Source organism: Lipotes vexillifer, unplaced genomic scaffold (assembly GCF_000442215.2).
Source record: "Lipotes vexillifer unplaced genomic scaffold, Lipotes_vexillifer_v1.1 scaffold472, whole genome shotgun sequence".
Taxonomy (NCBI): domain Eukaryota; kingdom Metazoa; phylum Chordata; class Mammalia; order Artiodactyla; family Lipotidae; genus Lipotes; species Lipotes vexillifer.
The window spans coordinates 910,785-928,607 of record NW_006797698.1 but is presented as its reverse complement, the minus strand read 5'-3'; the positions used below and the strand labels follow the sequence as shown (position 1 = coordinate 928,607).

Here is a 17,823-nt window from a genome sequence, read left to right as displayed (position 1 = left end):
ATATTTTTTCTCTATTATAAAATGATAATCAAAATAATGTAAAACAGGGCACACTTTTCCAAATTACAATTGACGCAAATCTTAATAATAACTGTTAAGAACCTTTTTTCAGGATTATAGCAGTTCCTCTACACAACAAATGTGACTCATGAAAAAGTTTCTTGGTAATTTATAAATTGAAATTATCATTCATTTAAAACAAGCATTACGGCCTCTATCAGCCATTCTAAAAGCTAAATGACTGAAAAGAACACACCTTGACTCCAGTGCCTTTTTCAATTATCCTCAAGACTCCAACCCCGAACACCTCACATATACTTTCTTAGGAGGCAACCTAACTGTTGAGAGGGTTTCCAAACACCATTACCCCTAATATCATTCCTCTCTTTAAATAAAATGACATATCCACCACCCTGTCTCTCACACTATTGTTAGACATTAACAGGCATGATCCCTGCACTAGCGCTCCTGATGCAACCCCACGCTCCTGGCTCCATCTTTCCTTTCTAACTGGAAATTTACACATACTTTTCTGCACCACTACCCCCAAACAAACCAACCAACCAACCAACAAGAAAAGCTTACAGTCGTTTAAGCTCCTCCTGTCTTTTCTTCCTTTCACCACCAAATTTCATGCAATGGGACTCTGGAGTGGTTGCCCTCCACCTCAAACCCTTCCTACAAGGCATCCATCCTCCAACCACAGCACTGTTCTCTCCACCTCCACTGGTGGCAAAAGAACTAATAAATAATCCCGGGCTACTCACAAGCCTTCAAACACTCCAGAAATTCATCTGGCACTAAGGAGTACTCACTCCCTCTTTAGTGAAATGCTTTTCACCTCTTAAACACAAGGGAGATATCATGGATTACTACTATGGGCTTTGGAGTCATGAGGACAAGTTCCACCAACTACAAACTAGGCAACTTTATGCAGAAGTCATCTCTCTCAGCTTCAATTCACTCCCCATAAAAGTAGAAAGCTACCTATACTTCATGAGGTTGTTAACAAAGATTAATTAAACGGCCTAATATCTGTCTCTTCAGCTGACTTGAGACCTCTACATGTGAGTGCAGCTCTCGACATGTCCTTTACGTGCTCATCTTGTGTGTGTGTGTGTGTGTGTGTGTGTATGTGTGTGTGTGTAATTTATTTATTTATTTATTTTTGGCTGTGTTGGGTCTTTGCTGCTGTGTGTAGGCTTTCTCTAGTTGTGGTAAGCAGAGGCTACTCTTCATTGTGGCGCGGGGGCTTCTCACCACGGTGGCTTCTCTTGTTGTGGAGCACGGGCTCTAGGCACACAGTAGTTGTGGTTCGCGGGCTTAGCTGCCCCGTGACATGTGGGATCTTCCTGGACCAGGGCTCGAGCCAGGGTCCCCTGCACTAGCAGGCAGATTCTTAACCACTGTGCCACCAGGGAAGCCCAACTTACTGATTTTTTTTTAATTTATTTATTTTTGGTTGTGCCGGGTCTTAGTTGTGGCAGGCGGGTTCCTTAGTTGCAGCACGTGAAGTCTTAGTTGCGGCATGCATGTGGGATCTAGTTCCCTGACCAGGGATCAAACCCACGTCCCCTGCATTGGGAGGTGGATTCTTAACCACGGCACCACCAGGGAAGTCCCTGACTTACTGATTTTTAAGTCAACATCCCTAACCCTACCTCCTGTCCTGAGCTCCAGACCATACTTCAACTGCATACGAGGCACATCTAGCAGCTTGAACACTCACTTTCACATCAAATCTGGTTTCTTACCTCTCAGATCAGCATGACTTCCCTGTCAAAGTCTTCTAGATTCAAAATGAGTTTTAGGGAACTATTCTGACAAATGAATAATTTTGAGAACTATTAATTTTTTAGTTAGAAATAATTATAAACAATTGTAAATCCTGTCAAATCATAAAATTAATGATGCAATGAGGCATCAAACATATGGTTTTGGTTTTCCTATTTAAAATGTTTCTTTTGTGCTTGCTTTGGCAGCACATATACTAAAATTGGAATGATACAGAGAAGATTAGCATGGCCCCTGTGCAAGGATGACACGCAAATTCATGAAGCATTCCATATTTTTGATGCAAGAGGGAAGAGATGTGGGAATATATGTATATGTATAACTGACTCACTGCTATAAAGCAGAAACTAACACACCATTGTAAAGCAATTATACTCCAATAAAGGTGTTAAAATAAAATAAAATGCTTCTCTTTAAAACTGAAGTAGAGGGCTTCCCTGGTGGCGCAGTGCTTGAGAGTCCGCCTGCCGATGCAGGAGACGCGGGTTCGTGCCCCGTTTCGGGAAGATCCCACGTGCCGCGGAGCGGCTGGGCCCGTGAGCCAGGGCCGCTGAGCCTGCGCGTCCGGAGCCTGTGCTCCGCAAATGGGAGAGGCCACAACAGTGAGAGGCCCGCATAACGCAAGAAAAAAAAAAAAAAAAAAAACTGAAGTAGAAAAGTTGACCATAAATTAAGTGCTTGTGGGGCCTATTAATCACGGTGTCTGTCCTGCCTACCCCTAGCCACAAAACTGGTATAGAATCAAAACTACAAATATAAAATACATTTGTATCAAACAAGGATTATAAAAAGATCTGCAGGGCTTCCCTGGTGGCGCAGTGGTTGAGAGTCCACCTGCCAACGCAGGGGACACAGGTTCACGCCCCAGTCCGAGAAGATCCCACATGCCACGGAGCAGCTGGGCCCGTGAGCCATGGCCGCTGAGCCTGCGCGTCCGGAGCCTGTGCTCCGCAACGGGAGAGGCCACGGCAGTGAGAGGCCCGTGTACCGCAAAAAAAATAAATAAAAAATAACCACAGGGAGCAAAGACACCCCCATCAGCCTGGACCTCTCACTCTCAGAAATATTACACAAAAGAAAAATGAATGTTTTATTTAAACCACTGCTGTATTTGGACATCTCTGTTAGATCAGTTTAACCCATGCTCTAACACAGAAACTGGCATCAGGTGTGGAGCACTGACATAACAAAAACTTAAAATAGGTGGGCTGGTGAGCAGGTGAGAGAACAGTGATAGTAGTGTTTGGAAATCAACTGACACCATTTATGCTGTATCAAAATATATGGTAGTGCTGTGACCTGCAATAACTTGAAAAGCAGACCAGCTGCCTCCAGAGCTCTAGGGAAAGCATCTGGAGAGAGCCAGAAATTATTCTGCGTTGCCTGCCCTCTAGCACTTTTACAACCAAAGACAGAAAGGAATACGGTACGGCTTGAGAGATTCTCTCCGCCTATAATATTCAAAGTACTATAAAATGACCATATATAAAAACAACTTTAAAGAAGCATTTCATTTCTACCCAGAGATGTCCAGAGCACATGTGGGGTACGCCCTTTTCGTACCATTTCTACTACTAGGTAACAAGAAAGGGTAAGAGTCAAGAGAAGAAATGAGAACTGTAAAAGTGGAATAAGAAGAGGGCCTCAGAAGCTTACAATGAGCATGTGGACGAGGGTCATGTCACTATATCCCTGGGAACACGTTTCTCCTAAGAACCAGCGCCATTTAGCCTGCATCCCCCCCAGCCCCAAATCAGGGTCCCTCCAATAGGTATGGCCTGTCCCATTCTCTCTTAATATGTTGCTAACCACCACTATGGCCTCTAGTCAGAATTTTTCTTCTAGCAAATTGAGGCACAATCTCAGGTATTCTGTTGTTTTTCTCCCCCTGAAAAATAAAATACATAACACTTTAAACATTTTTTGGGTTTTCTTTATTGTTTATAACTAAGGGGAAGTAAGTAAGAGGACAATCTCTCTGCCTGTCTCTCTATGTCTCTCAAATTAGACCTAGAAAGAAATGGTAAGGTTAAATATGAATGTTATTGGTAGGTTGGTAGGTCTTCAGGTACACAACTTTTGAAATTTCAGAGGGGAGAAAAACAGATTCAGACAAAGGGATTTTTTTTTCTTTTTTTAAGAAATGGCACCAGGAACAGGCCTGATCCACAAGGAGGACAGTAGTAAAGCAGGCTTTAAAAGAGTTCTCTTTTCTTTTAAAAAAACCAAAAAGGAATATTCTCCTCTAGCTATTTTTCCTACTGGCTCTGCCCATGATTCTAACCTGGATCTGCCAAAGATCCAATAAGGATTGGTGGGTTTTGGTCTTATTTTTGGTTTGGATTTTGTTGTTTTAATCATTTGTTTTTTAAGGAATAAGGAAAAGTCCTATAACTGCTTCCTAGGGGAACAGTTCCAGCTACAAAACAGAAATAGAAAAAGGTATCCCTAAATATGTGAAACTACATGTAATAATACAACCTATTTTTTTTGGCTGTCACTCTTCATTTAGTAGAAAAGTTAGGTCTCACTATCTGTCAAAGTCAAGGCAGGACAATTAAACTAGTGTTTACGTCCCTCTCTTCTCTTAGCCCAAGTCTTCGAAAGACTGTCAGAGTTTGGCAGCAGAATGTGAAACAGACTACTCTGGCTGGAATGAAACCCAAATATCCAACAAGAGATGTCATCCAGAGATGCTCTGGATGAAATGACTGTGAACCCAGAGACAACTGAGGGAACAGTTCTGATGCAAGTACTTGGCTACCTGCAGTTAACTAATAAAAATGCCTCAAACACCATCCTGTACTTGTGCCTAATGCAAGAAAGCTGGCCTTTCAACCTGTGCCACTTTGCAGTTTTTGCCTTTCATGGGATTCTATTTGTTCAAATGCCTACAGTCCAGAAACGTGCAAATAAGAACAAGCACATACTTTTTTAAAAAAAAATTTAAGTGTTGAGAATTCCCTGGTTGTCCAGTGGTTAGGACTCCGAGCTTTCACTGCTGAGGACCCAGGTTCAATCCCTGGTCAGGGAACTAAGATCCCACAAGACGTGAAGCACAGCCAAAAATAAATTTAAAAAAAAAATTAAAATTTAAGGGTTATATTTTTCTTTGATACAAAATCTCCAGTGTACCTTTCTCCTTACTTTGAACCTGACCTAAAATACTGATAAAGCCAGTTGGTCTCAAAATGCTCTAAAGCCAGAAAGATGGAGTCCTCTCCAACCCTGGGGATGATCAGAGTGGGGTGGTTTTATTCGAAGCACCTACTTGGGTATAAACTCAAACCACCAGGTGTCACATGTGGGTGGTAACTACACTAAAGAACCTAAGAGAACTTGGATAGCGTGTGCAGCCTAGGCAAACCTTTGGAGATACATAGGTAAATGCGACACAACTATAAATTAGCTCTAACCGTGCCCTTACACAATGCCATTCCACCTCCCATGACTCTTACTTAGGGTTAATCCTAAATAGTTGGTTCTATGACACAAAAAAGTTTAAAATTAATAGCAAAGGCTGTTTTGCTGCTTTAGTTAAAATCAAAGGCTTGGAGTCAAATGGTCCAGAATTTGCATCATATCTCAGTCATTTGCTAACAATGTGACCTTCACAACTTGCTTAATTAACCTCATCTCAATTTCAGCTTGCTAATCATTTACCAGATAGCTAATGCCAGCTACTATAAAACTGTCTCTAAGGATCAAAAAAGATAATACATTGGGCACTTAGCCTAATGCCCCAAGTATACAGTAAGTGTAGGTATGTAGCTGTTACTCTGATTACCTACATTCACATACTATAACTATGTATTTACTTTCCATCTAGTTGGATATCACCCACCAGATCACACATTATTAAACTGTATTGTGGGAAGTAACAGGAATAAAGAGAACATTTATTTAGCACCTCCTGGCTCTTTGCTAGGGATTCAATAAATCATTGCTTTAGAATGATTTTTTTACCAAACAAAATTTTGGGTAACTACTATGTACCATACATTCTAGTCCAATTGTAGTACAAAAATAGAGTCTATTTTATTGTGTTTATCAGGGTACATATGAGAAAGCATCTTTTTAATGGGGAAAAACAAAGAGTCAGGATCCCTATGCATTATTAATGGATCTATTAAGGAAATAGCGAATGATGGCAACAGGACACAATCACTGTCATGATGGAGGTACAAGGTATCATGGGAGTTAAGAGGTGGAAAATATAACTTAGAAAGGCTTCAGAAAAGTATCAGAAGCCCAGCTGAAACTAAAAGGACAAGTCTAAGTGTGCCTAATAGTTCTCTCACTTAATTCTTCTCTTTTAAAAACAGAGTAATATCTGAAACTAACACAACATTGTAAAGCAATTATATTCCAAATGGATAAAGAATATGTGGCACATATATACAATGGAATATTACTCAGCCATAAAAAGAAACGAAATTGAGTTATTCGTAGTGAGGTGGATGGACCTAGAGTCTGTCATACAGAGTGAAGTAAGTCAGAAAGAGAAAAACAAATACCATATGCTAACACGTATATATGGAATTAAAAACAAATTGGTTCTCAAGAACCTAGGGGCAGGACAGGAATAAAGACGCAGATATAGAGAATGGACTTGAGGACACGGGGAGGGGGAAGGGTAAGCTGGGATGAAGTGAGAGAGTGGCACTGACATATCTACACTACTAAATGTAAAATAGATAGCTAGTGGGAAGCAGCGGCAAAGCACAGGGAGATCAGCTCGGTGCTTTGTGACCACCCAGAGGGGTAGGATAGGGAGGGTGGGAGGGAGACGCAAGAGGGAGGCGATATGGGGATATATCTATATGTATAGCTGATTCACTTTGTTTTAAAGCAGAAACTAACACAACATTGTAAAGCAATTATACTCCAATAAAGATGTAAAAAAAAAAGAAGTTTAAAAAACCAATAAGTTGTAAACATCAACAACAAAAAAAAACAGAGGAATATCTGGACTTCCCTGGTGGTGCAGTGGTTAAGAATCTGCCTGCCAATGCAGGGGGACACGGGTTCAATCCCTGGTCCGGGAAGATCCCACATGCCGCGGAGCAACTAAGCCCAAGGGCCACAACTACTGAGCCTGCGCTCTAGAGACCGCGTGCCACAACTACTGAGCCCACGTGCCACAACTCTGGAAGCCTGCAAGCCTAGAGCCCGTGTCCGCAACAAGAGAAGCCACCGCAATGAGAAGGCCGTGCACCACAACGAAGATTAGCCCCGCTCACTGCAACTAAAGAAAGCCTGCATGCAGCAACAAAGACCCAACACAGCCATAGACAGATAGATATAGACAGATAGATAGATAGATAGATAGATAAATTTATTTTTTAAAAAAGGTAAGGAAACTAAGTCTGAAAGTTAAACAAGCTTGAGGTCACATAGCTAACAGGAAGCAAAGCTGGGATACACCATCAGATTTGTGTAACTCCGAAGCCCAAGGGTGCTCTTTCCACTACTACACACTGCCTGGCACAATATCTGATCTGATCATAGCTCATAAGTTTTATGAATAAATTCATGTTCAACCGAAATGTTAATATTTTACTAGGACCACGTTACTGAGGAATCATTTGTTGAATATGAAGAATGAGATGAAAGTTGAAAATATAGAGTTTTTCTCTTTACTTCTTAAGCACTACTGAATAAAATTATAAAGTAGTAAGAATATTTACTTCACAGCAAAGTTCATGGAAATAAAATATTTTGATCTTGGTCAATATGAAATTTCCCCCCAAAGGTTAAATAATGCTTTGAAAGAGCTGTATGTATCCTACAAATATATTCAGCAAACTCATCAACATGACAGCGTAATAGACTATAAGATGTCAAAAATATTCTAGAGTCCAATTATGGCCTCCTTACCAATACACAGTGCATCCCTTCAATGCACCCTATCTTTTTACTCAACATCGCTAGTTATTAGAGAAATGCAAATCAAAACTACAATGAGGTACCACCTCCCGGCAGTCAGAATGGCCATCATCAAAAAGTCTACAAATAACAAATGCTGAAGAGGGTGTGGAGAAAAGGAAACATTGTTGGTAGGAATGTAAATTGGTGCAGTCACTATGGAAAATAGTATGGAGGTTCCTCAAAAAACTTGAGTTACCATATGATCTAGCAATCCCACTCCTGGGCATATATCCAGCCAAAACTATAATCTGAAAAGACACGCACCCCTATGTTCACAGCAGCACTATCTACAACAGCCAAGACAGGGAAACAAACTAAATAATGAATGGATAAAGAAGATGTGGTATACATACAATGGAATATTACTCAGCCATAAAAAAGAATGAAATAATGTCATTTACAGCTACATAGATATACCTAGAGATTATCATATTAAGCGAAGTAAGTCAGAAAGAGAAAGACAATAACATATGATATCACTTATATGTGGAATCTAAAATATGACACAAATGAACTTATCTATGAAACTGAAACAGATTCATAGACATAGAGAACAGACTTATGGTTCGGCAGGGGGGATAGATTGGGAGTTTGGGATTAGCAGATGCAAACTATTATACATAGGATGGATAAACAACAAGGTTCTATTGTATAGCACAGGGAACTGTATTCAATATCCTGTAATAAACCATAAAGGAAAAGAATATGAAAAAGATATATATATATATATATATATATATATAAAAAACTGAGTCACTGTGCTGCACACCAGAAACAAACACAACACTGTAAATCAACTATACTTCAATTTAAAAACAAAAACAAAAAACTAAAAGCAAAGCATCCTATCTTTTAATTTTTAGACTGTATTTAATCAGGGGTTCTAGCATGCTGGAGGGAGAAATTACATCTTTATTTTTACTGACCTCTGAGATTTACAATTCTTAAAAAAACCCGTTTCATCATGAATGTACGCACAAGCAGCGTTGTATAGCCATACTCATGTCTCTGTCACCGATAGAAAGCAGATAATTTATCAGATTCAATGCTTGCAGATATCCCCAAAATATCACTTACCCTCATCACTACTTCAAAATTACCATAATTATAAATTAGATTTTATGATTTAAGAGTAAATAAAGAACACATTATGAAATAACAAATTTGGCTTTTTTCTATTTTGGTAATATTTCAATATAACTATTTATCTTTGCAATTTTATTTTATTAGTTTTAAAACATTATTTGGAAAAGAGTCTGCCATAGGGGTCAGTGACACAAAAAATGTACCACTAGACAGCACCCCACTAGACTATATACTCTATGAAAGCAGCTACTTGATCTGTTTTACAAACCAGAGCCTATCACAAAACCTGGATGATGTTCAGTAATTGTTTAATTAATTAATTAATTAAAGATTGTGTAATACAAAGCAAGCAGATAAATATTATTACACACAAACACATAAGTTAGAAAAAGCACAGAAAAATATAAATTTTTAAATGTGATAATATTTGGTAATTATGTTACTCAACACGAACATCCATTTTTCTACTAGTTATCCAAACCATACGCATGCTTCTATGATTTAGTCAACTACTAAGTAGAATAAAAATTATTTTTCTCTCTCCTAACTTCCTTTACCTCCCCAGAACTGGCAAAACTTTCCTTGCTTCCTTTATAGTACTAAGACTACAAAAGAAAGCATATCTAAGAAATTGTGTAATCATGTCCTTTCCTTTGTTTCAACAGTGGTGCTCAAAATAAAGTCTGCATCCCGACAGTTACGTTTTCCAGTGGTGTGTGGCTCACTGAATCTAATGTATCTACTACATCCAAAATGTGCTATAAAGCTAAAGAATTAGCACATGATAAACAGCAAATATTTTACTTATTCTATCTTTATTCATTAAACTACTTGACACTCATTAATATCAAGATAGTCACCACTTTCAGAGGGCATGTAAAGACTTTGAAATGTAAGCAACTATAAATAAATACACAAAAATGTCAAACAGTGGTTCCCTAGAAGCTAACACTTTTACAGCTAACTTTATACTTACCCATAGTTTCATAAATTTTCACAAATATACATTACTATTATACTTTTAATATGATTTTTTAATGTAAGCACAAAAGAATTAAGACAAAGACTCCGATACTTATCAAGACCTCAAAACCACAGTGACACTAATTAGGATATTAATTGTCAAAATTCAACTGCTCTCTGGATATTTTATTTAGTTAAAAATATTTCCTTTAGTTTTTCTATATGACTTTTTAAAAATGTGTTTTTAATGGATACTCATTTTTCACAACTAATAAAAGAAACTAAATAAACCCAACAAATTACAATATACATCTTCACCATATAATAACGGATATTTATAGCAATCTTAACCTTCTTCTGAGCCTTATCTTTATTTAGGCCTAAAAATCCAATGCAAATAATATGAGGATATTTAAAGAAACATCTTCATGGCTAACATTTAGTAAGTGCTAACTATGTCCTAGGAAATGTTGTAGGTGGTTAAACGCATTAACTCATTTAAACTTCGCAACAACCTTATGAAGACGGCTGCCGGGCCTAGGACTTTACACAAGCTAATAAGTTAGTCTGTTACTGCTTCATGGACGCTGGCAGAAGACACAAGACTCCTGGAACAAAGACAAAAGGACTATTACTCACTGCACAGCAAGCAGCAGAAGAAGCATGAGGATATTGTTGTCAGTTCCCTTCTGGCCTCCAAGTGTCATGGGGGCAAAACCATGGGCCCAAATGGACTCCTGCACTCTCAGTGAACTGTATCACAAGGAACAAATAGTGTGGGAAACCACTGCTTTTATAGTAAAAGCATGAAACAACCTGCCCTTTGTCCCAGAGGGAGACACGACCTCATTCTTCAAGGTTGCTCACTGCAAACACAACCCTGAGAAAAGGCCCAGATAAGGAGTAGTCAAGGCCTTCCATTCCTGGCATACACAACAAGATGTCTCAGGTGCAAGGGACCCATGGCGGGGTATCCCCAGAACACAGCTACTATAATCATCTCCATTTTACAGATGAGGAGGCAAGGTAAGAGGTCAAGGAACTTTGCTCAAAAACACAATAAGCAGAGGAGTTTGGATTCAAACACAGGCAGTGTGGCTCCAGAACCTAAACCACCACCAATCACTACTACGTTGAGTGTGAGCTGGAGCAAAGAAATTGAAGAAATCAAAATAACTGCAGAACTGAAAACAAGAGGATCACATGAAGCAACAATAACTCTGAAGACAATGTTGGGATATGGTAGATGCACTGGAGAAAATAGAAGAATCTAACACAGTGAAGATGATGAAAGAAGATTAGTCAAGGAAAAAGAATAATACATACAACAAATATGCATAATTACTACTACTTAACAAAGAAAATAGACTGAATGGAAAACAATATTCAAAGATTCTACGGAAAAAACCATTCTTGAAACAAAGGATGGATTCTACAGATCAAAGCAGCTCAATCAAAGCAGAAGAAAAAATAAGCTGCCCCAGCCCTTAAAAAAGGAAGCAGATAAAACGTTAAGAGGCAAGTGGAGGACCTCCAAACAGAATCTATAACCATGACCTGCACGGTGCCCCCTTGGCACCATTTCATGCCTCTCTGCCACTGAAGCCATCATGCTGCTCCTATTCCTAACTCTAGGTGAGAACTTTGACTATCGTACTTGGATACTAGAGACTGGTTTACTTTTACGTCCCTTTTTTTTTTTTTTTTTTTTTTTTTTGGTGGTACACTGGCCTCTCACCACTGCGGCCTCTCCTGTTGCGGAGCGCAGGCTCAGCAGCCATGGCTCACGGGCCCAGCCGCTCCGCGGCACGTGCGATCCTCCCGGACCAGGGCACGAACCTGTGTCCCCTGCATCGACAGGCAGACTCTCAACTGCTGCGCCACCAGGGAAGCCCAGATTGGTTTACTTTTGAAACAGACTGGGTCAGCAACAGACATATGATAAAAACTCGTCCTCGAATTCTGTTTAGCTGATACAGAGTCATGCTCCCTCTCCGGGGATATGGACAAGAAATCATGTAGTACCCAAGTTTGCAGGCAACCATCTTCCATCAAGGGGAGCCAGCCACAGGATGCAGCTGACTAAAAAAAAGGCAGAGAGATACAATTAACCAGAAATTTTGTGACAATACTGAGCCTGACTTAAGCCAACTCAAACCCATCTGATCTCTGAACATGACAGTACATGACCCATAAATTTCATTCTTTCTTCGAATTCGAGTTATTTTACTCTCTTTAAAATTCTTTATTTTTTTATTTTTGGCTGTGTTGGGTCTTGTTTGCTGTGCGCAGGCCTTCTCTAGTTGCAGCGAGTGGGGGCTACACTTTGTTGTGGTGCTGGGGCTTCTCACTGCAGTGGCTTCCTCTGTTGCACAGCAGGGGCTCTAGGCACGCGGGCTTCAGTAGTTGTGGCTTGCAGGCTCAGTGGTTGTGGCTTGCAGGCTCAGTGGTTGTGGCTTGCTGGCTCTAGAGCGCAGGCTCAGTAGTTGCAGCGCACGGGTTTAGTTGCTCCACGGCATGTGGGATCGTCCCAGACAAGGGCTTGAACCTGTGTCCGCACTGGCAGGCGGATTCTTAACCACTGCGCCACCAGGGAAGCCCCGAGTTATTTTACTTTTAATAAAAATATGCTGGCTGGTAGACTCTAATAAATGGATATCAACTTTCATACACTACCCAAGGAAACAAAACAGACTATACATTCTATTCAAGTGTCGCCCAAAATTTACATAAACTAGCACATATTAGAATGCAGAGAAAAGAATCCTGCAGCCTGTGGAAGAAAAACCACATTCACAGAAAGATAAACAAGATGAAAAGGCAGACGGCTATGTACCAGATGAAGGAACAAGATAAAACCCCAGGGCTTCCCTGGTGGCGCAGTGGTTGAGAGTCCGCCTGCCGATGCAGGGGACGCGGGTTCGTGCCCCGGTCTGGGAGGATCCCACATGCCGCAGAGCGGCTGGGCCCGTGAGCCATGGCCACTGAGCCTGCGTGCCCGGAGCCTGTGCTCTGCAATAGGAGAGGCCGCAACAGTGAGAGGCCCACATACACATACAACTAAAAAAAAAAAAAAAAAGATAAAACCCCAGAAAAACAACAAAATGAAGTGGAGATAGGCAACCTTCCAAAAACAGAATTCAGAATAATGATAGTGAAGATGATCCAGGACCTCGGAAAAAGAAAGGAGACAAAGATCAAGAAGATGCAAGAAATGTTTAACAAAGACCTAGAAGAATTAAAGAACAAACAAACAGATGAACAATACAATAACTGAAATGAAAACTACACTAGAAGGAATCAATAGCACAATAACTGAGGCAGAAGAACAGATAAGTGACCTGGAAGACAGAATTGTGTGTGTGTGAACAGAATAAAGAAAAAAGAGTGAAAAGAACTGAAGACAGCCTAAGAGACTTCTGGGACAACATTAAACATAGCAACATTCGCATTACAGGGGTCCCAGAAGGAGAAGAGAGGAAAAAAAGGACTTGAGAAAATATTTGAAGAGATTATAGTTGAAAACTTCCCTAACATGGGAAAGGAAATAGCCACCCAAGTCCAGGAAGCGCAGAGTCCCATACAGGATAAACCCAAGGAGAAACACGCCAAGACCCATAGTAGTCAAATTGGCAAAAATTAAAGAAAAAGAAAAATTACTGAAAGCAGCAAGGGAAAAACAACAAATAATATACAAGGGAACTCCCATAAAGTTAACAGCTGATTTCTCAGCAGAAATTCTACAAGCCAGAAGGGAGGGGTGTGATATACTTAAAGTGATGAAAGGGAAGAACCTACAACCAAGATTACTCTACCCAAAAAGGTTCTCATTCAGATCTGATGGAGAAATAAAACGCTTTACAGACAAGCAAAAGAATTCAGCACCACCAAACCAGCTCTACAACAAATGCTAAAGGAACTTTTCTAAGTGGGAAACACAAGAGAAGAAAAGGACCTACTAAAACAAACCCAAAACAATTCAGAAAATGGTAATAGAAACATACATATCAATAATTACCGTAAATGTGAATGGATTAAACACTCCAACCAAAAGACACAGGCTCACTGAATGGATACAAGAACAAGACCCATATATATGCTGTCTAGAAGCAACCCACTTCAGACCTAGGGACACATACAGACTGAAAGTGAGGGGATAGAAAAATATATTCCATGCAAATGGAAATCAAAAGAAAGCTGGAGTAGCAATACTCATATCAGATAAAATAGACTTTAAAATACAGAAGGTTACAAGAGACAAGAAAGGATACTACATAATGATCAAGGGATCAATCCAAGAAGAAGATATAACAATTATATATGCTCCCAACATAGGAGCATCTCAATACATAAGGCAACTGCTAACAGCTATAAACAAGGCAATCAACAGTAACACAAAAATAGTGGGGGACTTTAACACCTCACTTACACCAATGGACAGATCATCCAAAATGAAAATAAATAAGGAGACAGAAGCTTTAAATGACACAATAGAAAAGATAGATTTAATTGATATTTATAGGACATTCCATCCAAAAACAGCAGGTTACACTCTCTTCTCAAGTGATCATGGAACATTCTCCAGGATAGATCACATCTTGGGTCACAAATCAAGCCTCAGTAAATTTAAGAAAATTGAAATCATATCAAGCATCTTTTCTGACCACAGTGCTATGAGAGTAGAAATCAATTACAGGGGAAAAAAACGTAAAAACCACAAACACATGGAGGCTAAACAATACGTTACTAAATAACCAAGAGATCACTGAAGAAATCAAAGAGGAAATCAAAAAATACCTAGAGACAAATGACAAAGAAAACACAATGATCCAAAACCTATGGGATGCAGTTCTAAGAGGGAAGTTTATAGCTACACAAGCCTACCTCAAGAAACAAGAAAAATCTCAAATAAACAATCTAACCTTACACCTAAAGGAACTAGAGAAAGAACAAACAAAACCCAAAGTTAGTAGAAGGAAAGAAATCATAAAGATCAGAGCAGAAATAAATGAAATAGAAACAAAGAAAACAATAGCAAAGATCAATAAAACTAAAAGCTGGTTCTTTGAGAAGATAAACAAAATTGATAAACCATTAGCCAGACTCATCAAGAAAAAGAGGGAGAGCGCTCAAATCAACAAAATTAGAAATGACAAAGAAGTTACAATAGAAACTGCAGAAATACAAAGCATCCTATGAGACTACTACAAGCAACTCTATACCAATAAAATGAACAACCTGGAAGAAATGGACAAATTCTTAGAAAGGTATAACCTTCCAAGAAGGAACCAGGAAGAAATAGAAAATATGAACAGATCAATCACAAATAATGAAATTGAAACTGTGATTAAAAATCTTCCAACAAACAGAAGTCCAGGACCAGATGGCTTCACAGGTGAATTCTACCAAACATTTAGAGAAGAGCTAGTACCCATCCTTCTCAAACTCTTCCAAACAATTGCAGAGGAAGGAACACTCCCAAACTCATTCTATGAGGCCACCATCACCTTGATACCAAAACCAGAAAAAGATACTCCAAAAAAAAGAAAATTACAGACCAATATCTCTGATGAATATAGATGCAAAAATCCTCAACAAAGGGGCTTCCCTGGTGGCGCAGTGGTTGAGAGTCCGCCTGCCGATGCAGAGGACACAGGTTTGTGCCCCAGTCTGGGAAGATCCCACATGCCGTGGAGCGGCTGGGCCCATGAGCCATGGCCGCTGAGCCTGTGCGTCCGGAGCCTGTGCTCCGCAACGGGAGAGGCCACAACAGTGAGAGGCCCGTGTACCACAAAAAAAAAAAAAAAAAATCCTCAACAAAATGCTAGCAAACAGAATCCAACAACACATTAAGAGGATCATACACCATGATAAAGTGGAATTTGTCTCAGGGATGCAAGGCTTCTTCAACATATGCAAATCAATCAATGTGATACCCCATATTAACAAATTGAAGAATGAAAACCATATGATCTTCTCAGTAGATGCAGAAAAAGCTTTTGACAAAATTCAACACCCTTTTATGATCAAAACTCTCCAGAAAGGGGGCATAGAGGGAACCTACCTCAACATAATAAAGGCCATATACAAGAAACCCAGAGCAAACATCATTCTCGATGGTGAAAAACTGATAGCATTTCATCTAAGATCAGGAACAAGACAAGGATGTCCAGTCTCACCACTATTATTCAACATAGTTTTGGAAGTCCTAGCCACAGCAATCAGAGAAGAAAAAGAAATAAAAGGAATACAATTTGGAAAAGAAGAAGTAAAACTGTCACTGTTTGCAGATGACATGATACTATACATAGAGAATCCTAAAGATGCTACCAGAACACTACTACAGCTAATCAATGAATCTGATAAAGTTGCAGGATACAAAATTAATGCACAGAAATCTCTTGCATTCCTAAACACTAGTGATGAAAAATCTGAAAGAGAAATTAAGGAAACACTCCCATTTACCACTGCAACAAAAAGAATAAAACACCTAGGAATAAACCTACAGAGGGAGACAAAAGACCTATATGCAGAAAACTATAAGACACTGATGAAAGAAATTAAAGATGACACCAACAGATTGAGAGATATACTGTGCTCTTGGATTGGAAGAATCAATATTGTGCAAATGACTATACCACCCAAAGCAATCTACAGATTCAGTGCAATCCCTATCAAATTACCACTGGCATTTTTTACAGAACTAGAACAAAAAAATCTTAAAATTTGTGTGGAGACACAAAAGACCCCGAATAGCCAAAGCAGTCTTGAGGGGAAATAACGGATCTGGAGGAATCAGACTGCCTGACTTCAGACTATACTACAAAGCTACAGTAATCAAGACAATATGGTACTGGCACTAAAACAGTGATACAGATCAATGGAACAGGATAGAAAGCCCAGAGATAAACCCACGCACCTATGGTCAACTAATCTATGACAAAGGAGGTAAGTATATACAATGGAGAAAAGACAGTCTCTTCAATAAGCGGTGCTGGGAAAACTGGACAGCTACATGTAAAGGAATGAAATTAGAACACTCCCTAACACCATACACAAAAATAAACTCAAGATGGATTAGAGACCTAAATGTAAGACCGGACACTATAAAACTCTTAGAGGAAAACATAGGAAGAACACAGCAAGATCTTTTTTGATCCACCTCCTAGAGTAATGGAAATAAAAACAAAAATAAACAAATGGGACCTACTGAAACTTAAAAGCTTTTGCAAAGCAAAGGAAACTACAAACAAGATGAAAAGACAGGGCTTCCCTGGGGGCGCAGTGGTTGAGAGTCCGCCTGCCGATGCAGGGGACATGGGTCGTGCCCTGGTCCAGGAGGATCGCACATGCCGCGGAGTGGCTGGGTCCGTGAGCCATGGTCACTGAACCTGCGCGTCCAGAGCCTGTGCTCCGCAGCGGGAGAGGCCACAACAGTGAGAGGCCCACATACCCCCCCCCACACACACACACACACAAAAAAAAAAAGATGAAAAGACAACCCTCAGAATGGGAGAAAATATTTGCAAACGAATCAACAGACAAAGGATTAATCTCCAAAATATATAATCAGCTCATGCAGCTCAATATTAAAAAAACAAATAACCCAATCCAAAAATGGGCAGAAGACCTAAATAGACATTTCTCCAAAGAAGACATACAGATGGCCAAGAAGCACATGAAAAGCTGCTCAGCATCACTAATCATTAGAGAAATGCAAATCAAAACTACAATGAGGTATCACCTCACACCAGTTAGAATGGGCATCATAAGAAAATCTACAAACAACAAATGCTGGAGAGGGTGTGGAGAAAAGGGAACCCTCTAGCACTGTTGGTAGGAATGTAAATTGATACAGCCACTATGGAGAACAGTATTGAGGTTCCTTAAAAATCTAAAAATAGAACTAACATACGACCCAGCAATTCCACTACTGGGCATATACCCTGAGAAAATCATAATTCAAAAAGAGTCATGCGGCTTACCTGGTGGCGCAGTGGTTGAGAGTCTGCCTGCCGATGCAGGGGACACGGGGTCGAGCCCCCGGCC

The 17,823-nt window shown here is 39.8% G+C and overlaps 1 protein-coding gene across 1 annotated transcript in view; it reads right to left on the bottom strand.

Annotated features, from left to right (window-relative positions):
* Nucleotides 1-17,823, bottom strand: part of KMT2C (lysine methyltransferase 2C) — a 298,335-nt gene that overhangs the window by 188,382 nt on the left and 92,130 nt on the right. The window lies entirely within an intron of this gene.